Here is a 6,234-nt window from a genome sequence, read left to right on the forward strand (position 1 = left end):
TGAAGGGGCCTGGGGGGGGTGCTTAAACAAAAAATATTTATTTCTCACAGTTCTGGAGGCTATAATGTCCAATATCAAGGTGCTGGCAGATTCAGTTCTTGGTGAGGACATTCTTCCAGGTTTGAAGAAATGTGTCTCTTTGCTGTGTGCTCACATGGCCTTTCCTAGGTGCTCTCTCTCTTCCTCTTCTTATAAAGGCACTATTCCCATTACCAGGGTCCCAACCTCAAAATAATCTTAATTACCTCTCAAAGGCCCACCTCCAATTCCATCACACGGGGTGTTAGGGTTTCAACAAGTGGATTTGAAGAGGACACCTTCAGTCCATAACACACTGAAATGTACATTTAAGACTGGGGTTGGAAAGGATTAGGGAATCTGTTCTGTGGATTTTAGAAACCAAAAAACTAAACAAACAAAAAAAACCTTGAAGACTATAAAATAGCAAAGCTACCATGTGATCAACATGTGCAATCTCCTTGCTAGAAAACTCAGAAAGTGTCAGATGCGCATGAAGAGAGATCCCCCTATATATCTATGAAACAAGTAAAAGAAATACACAGAAATGACCAAAAATATTTCTGCTGCATTTTACAAAGTGTTTTGTCTCACTTGATCTCAGTGGAGTCTCCTCACTTCCCTGAGATGAAGATTAAGTCCTATTATTTTCCTGTATTACAGCTAAAGATTCTAAGTTCAGAGATGACCTGGGGACAAGCCACATGGATACCCAGAGGTGCCTAAATTCTATATTCACTTCCCTCCACCAAAAAGTGTTTCCTTATTTTATTATAACAAGTGAATTCCCCTGTTCCTTCACCCTGCTTTGCAGGGATTGGGGTAAATGTTACATTCCAGAGCTCCTTGCTAGTTTGTTTATTGTCTTTAGACCTTTATCTTCATTCACAAATTAACAGCTTGTCCTCATATTAACCAGATGGATGGCTGCACCTGATTAATTGCAGTTGTAAGATGGATAAGTAGATTAAAGAACACAGCGGCTGGAGTGCTCACTTCTGGCCAGACATAATTAAGAAAGGAGTGAGCAAGTTCTACTGGGGCTTCCATGAGGGAAAGGCTCAGTGGACTGATTTCCTGGAACTGCTTCAATTGCTAAATTATGAGAAGTACTTGCTGCCCGCACTGGGATAATGTTGAAATCCTGCTGCTGAGAGGGCACAAATCCTGCTTTTTCCCTAAGATGTTCAGCATTTAAATCAATGTTTCTCAGAGTGTGTTGTTTGACCACCTGTCTCAGAATCAGGTGGATGTTTATTAAAAATGCATACTTCTGGACCTACCCAGGACCCACTAATTTGGGGGGGGGGTAGGAGGGGTTGGCGGTGGAGATCAGCAATCTGCATTGTTAACAATCTACCTCTGAAACCACTGACTTACTGATATCTTCAAATGTGTAGAATTTCCAGTCACCAAAAGGACTGCACAGATCCACACTTCGTGAACAATAAAGAGCCCTCGGTTACCAAAAACTCCAGCAACTGAATCTCCAAAACCCCCAAAGATCTGGCAAAGCAGAGAGTCTATGCCAGAATCCAAGCTTTTGCCTCAGAAGTCTCCTGATAGCCTTGTTAGAGATGCCAATTCTAGGCCTCAGAAACTCTGGGGATGGGGTACCCTCTGGATGAGTGGAGGCATGCTAACATTTGAGGATTACTGCTCTAGACCCGTGCTGCTCAAACTTCAGTGAGCACATGAATTATCTGGGGATCTTGTTAAAATGCAAATTCTGTTCCTGTAGGTTTGGGAACTAATAATCTCCCAAGTGATATTGATGCTAGCAAAACTCTAGGTAACTTTTCATCTAATGTCATGAGAGAAAATTCATTATGTACAAAAAAAAAAAAAAGGTCAGAAGCAGGTCCCTTGGCCTGGGCTGAGATGGTTGATTAATCAGCACACTCCAGGCATAGAAAGGGGAGGTGCTAAATCACCATCCATTGGCTTTGAGTTTTGAATACTGAGGATGCATGTGTACTGATTGGCTTACATGTCATCCTCCAAAACCTTGATAATTAAGTTCACCAGTTTTTATGTGGCTGGGAAAGGAAGCCAAAAATAGCTGTGCAGGAATCAAACTCTGCTTTGCCCCAACTTTCAAACAGCTAATAGGCTCCAATAAAGTGTACTAACCCTCTCTAGGGTGACACTGTGTTGTGTAGCCAGTTCTGTCAGGACCTTGGGGAGTGGCACCAGCCCAAGTCACTTCAATGGACCTCGATGTCCTCCGTTTATAAGGTGAGGGGTTTGGGGTCTCTTCCTACCCTTAAAAGTCTATGATTCTATGACCCATTTAATTCTTTATACTGACTATACTCGCTGTATTGTTTCTGGTGCCTGAAGACCGCCACTGCCTACCCTTTGTACTTACAAGTTCACTGAAAGCAAAGGCGTTTTTTTTTCCTTGGAGTCAGCCTCTCTTGCTGATCCAGGGATCACAAGCTTTGGCAACATGTGTATGAATTGGGATGCCACACAGTTCTTGTGTTTGTACGTTTCACCTTTACCTTGGTATGTTTTAAATTATTCAGCCTTGGTATTCCATCACGCCAAAATTCCTAATTTGGAAAATGGTCACATACAGGATTAGTTTGCTGGGCTGTCAAGGGTTTACTAAGTAGCCCATGTCCGCTGAGATGAGGTATGTATAAATTAGAGAGTGAGGATTTGCTTCTAATAGGGGCCTACCAGAATAATTTGTGCAATAAAGACTTCGAATAGCTAGTAGGTTTATAGAATTCCTCTAGTGTAATTAGGAGAGGCATTGTTGTGTAATGAAGAAAATTAATTAGAACTAAATGTTTAGGGAATGTGTAGTTAGGTAACCAAAGGCATATCTGCAGCCTAATTGTTTTTTGGCAGCTGGAGGCATTTTATACCCTTTCAGGGTATTTAGTTAATAGATACTTTAACATGCCCTACTGTTTGCTTTTTCTTAAATTTAAACTACTCCCATCTAAAAAAACAGTTCATCAAAGGCTTAAACCAAGTATGTATCCCATTGGAAAAATGCCTCAGTCATCTGGTTCATTAGATCATACTGTCTGTCAAATGTTAATTATTTTCAGAGGAAGTCCATATTGAGGCTAATTGGTATGCCTTCCTGTACCACATAATTAGAGAGTTTTACTGTATGTTTATAAAACACAAACACTAAAACATTTTCTAATATTTTGCCAATATTTCTCCTAACCTATACTCAAATCTCAAGTATTCTACTTCAAGTCTTCTCTGGTACAAGGTAGAGTTTTTGAAAATATAGTAAATTTTAACATAAGCTGGACTGCTTATCCAGTTGGTTATTTTTATAATACGCATAAAATTTTGAAGTCAAGCAGATGTAGATTCAAATCCTGGCTCTGTCATTTACTATATGAAAATTATTTAAACTACCTAAAGCTTTATGGGGCTGTTGTGAAAATTAACAAAATAAGTATACTTTATTAAATTATGGCATTTTTGGTTTCAGATGAGAAAAACCTAACATAAAATAACTTAAAATGACAACAAAAGAGGAGAAATAACTTTTATTTAGAATTTTAATTTCCAAAAGAATTACAAAAACACTACTCAATTTCCATATACCTTTCACCCAGCTTCCCCAAAATATAAACAAATTAACTACCATAAACTTTTTTTTTTTAGGATTTTATTTATTTATTTAAGAGAGAGAGCATGCATGAGCAGGGTTGGGGGGGTGGTTAGAGGGAGAGGAAGAAGCAGACTCCCCACTGAGCAGGGAGCCCGATGTGGGACTTGATCCCAGGACCTGGAGATCATGACCTCAGTTGAAGGCAGACACTTAACAGACTGAGTCACCCAAGCACCCCTGCCATAAACTACTAAAACCAGGAAATTAATATTGATAAAAATACCTTAATCTACAAACCTGAATCAAAGTTTGACAATTGTCTTTTTCTGGTCCAGGATCCCATGTTGCTTTGAGGCTTCATATCTCCTTGGTCTCCACCAATCTGGGAAAGTTCCTCAGTCTTCTTTATCCTTCTTGACTTTGACAAGTTTGAAGAATACTAGCCAGTTATTTAAAATAGGTCCCTCGGGGCACCTGGGTGGCTCAGTCATTAAGCATCTGCCTTCGGCTCAGGTCATGATCTCAGGGTCCTGGGATCCAGCCCCGCATCGGGCTCCCTGCTTGGCGGGGAGCCTGCTTCTCCCTCTTCCACTCCCTCTGCTTGTGTTCCCTCTCTCGCTGTGTCTCTCTCTATCAAATGAATAAATAAAATCTTTAAAATAAATGAATAAAATAAAATAAGTCCCTCAACTTGAATTTGTCTCAGATTTTCTCATGATTTAGATTCAGGTTATGCATTTTTGATAAGAATACCACAGAAGTGACATTGTGTCCTTCTTAGGGCATCATATCAGAAGCCACATGTCAATGTCTCATTGCTGTGATATTAACTTTGATTACTTGTCAAGGTAGTATCTACAAGGTTTCTCCACTGTAGAGTTACTAGTTTCTCCTTTGTAAATAAGTATTTTGTAAGGTGGTATCTTGGGATGGTGCAAATAGACTTTTCTCATCATACTTTCATTCACTCATTTTAGCATCCACCAATGATTATTGCGGGCAACAATTATTACTGTGGTGTTTGGCAAATGGTAAGCTTCTGTTTCCACCATGCATCTTACACTTATCAACCAGATTTCTACTGTTAAGGAAAAGCTGTCCCATTTCCCTGATTTATTTGTTATTCCATGATTTATGTAAATCGGTATGGACTCACATATTTATTACATATCAAATATTCTATTATTATTATGCTAAAATTGTCCCAGATGTGGCTCTTAGGAGAGTCTTCACATTGGTTCCTGTGTCCTTCTGACATGCCCCCGTTATTTTTGATCACTTCCTTATTTTCTGGCACCTATGCACACCTCATAATTCCAGCCCTGAATATGCCATTACTCCAAAGAGTCTCATGTCATTGGAAAGTTCAAGGCAATGAAGCTGGCTTCGAGCACAGCTGAATCAAAGGGTTCAACTGATGTCATTAGGAATTCCAATATTTCTCTCAAACTTTTGGCTCTGCTTTTCTCAAGTTCATTCCTAGACTACAATGTAGCCTACACCTGGTGGCTAATCTTTACCCTCACAACTATTTTTCCTAGGTAAAAAGAGAGAACTCTTGATAGTCACAGCAAAAATCCCACGAAGAGGTTAAAGTAACACAAACTGGGTCATATGCCCATTTCTGATCCAATCGCTTTGGCCAAGGAAATGGAGTTCTCTGCCTACGTACTGATCAAATGACCCTTCCTTGCCAGGCAGGGAGGAGGAAGGAGTCTAGTCTCAGGAGAACCACATGCAGTGGGTTTTCCCGAAGTAAAGTGGACTCTAATATGATACAGATGGGCTTCTACTACACACCACAACTACAAAGCTCTTTGCTTAGTACAGCACATAGTGAATATTATACAGTGCCTTTTCCAAAAACTCACTCTTCTGCCTCATTTCGTCACTTCCATCCCCAAACAGGCGAATCTGAGATGAGATAAAATTCATATAAATCAAATTGGTTACCTGTTGGCAGTGCTGGCCAAAGATTTTCAAAGTGAAAAGAGGAGTATGATGTTACACTGTGGCGGTCTAAACCCTCTATCTATCTATCTACAACAAAAAGCTACCTGGAATGGCTGAGTACTATTCCAGTTTACATTGTGGGTGGGTGTGCACATATACATACGATTGCATTTATGTATATGACATTCAGATCCACAGTTTTCAAAGATGTAGAGGTAGTGTGGCAGAACAGCATTACTAGGCCTTTGGATACAAGCAGACCTCAGTTCCAACTCTGCCACCTGCTGTATGATATTGAGTGAGTTACTGAGTCTCCCTGAGCTTTTCTCATCTGTAAAATAGAGTAATACATACCTCACGTGATGTTAGAATTCAATGACAAAATGCACATAAAGCACTGAGCACACAGTTAAGAGCACAAGAAAAATTTAGAATAAAATATAGGTAAAAATAAATGAAATATACAGAATATATATATAGGAAAAAAACTAGCATGAATTTTATCTTTCTTCAACAATAATACCAGCATCTTAGAATTTCTAAAACATCATTATAAACATCAGCTATTATTGAATAAAAATGTGAAAATTACCAGTTAAAATTTGCTGAGCATGTTATTTCTCCTTTTATGTTGCCCTAAAACAAGCAAACAAAAAATAACAACAGCAAAA

Source organism: Eumetopias jubatus, unplaced genomic scaffold (genome assembly GCF_037043125.1).
Source record: "Eumetopias jubatus isolate StellerSeaLion01/CBP00866 unplaced genomic scaffold, mEumJub1_p1.0 scaffold_5, whole genome shotgun sequence".
Classification (NCBI taxonomy): Eukaryota; Metazoa; Chordata; class Mammalia; order Carnivora; family Otariidae; genus Eumetopias; species Eumetopias jubatus.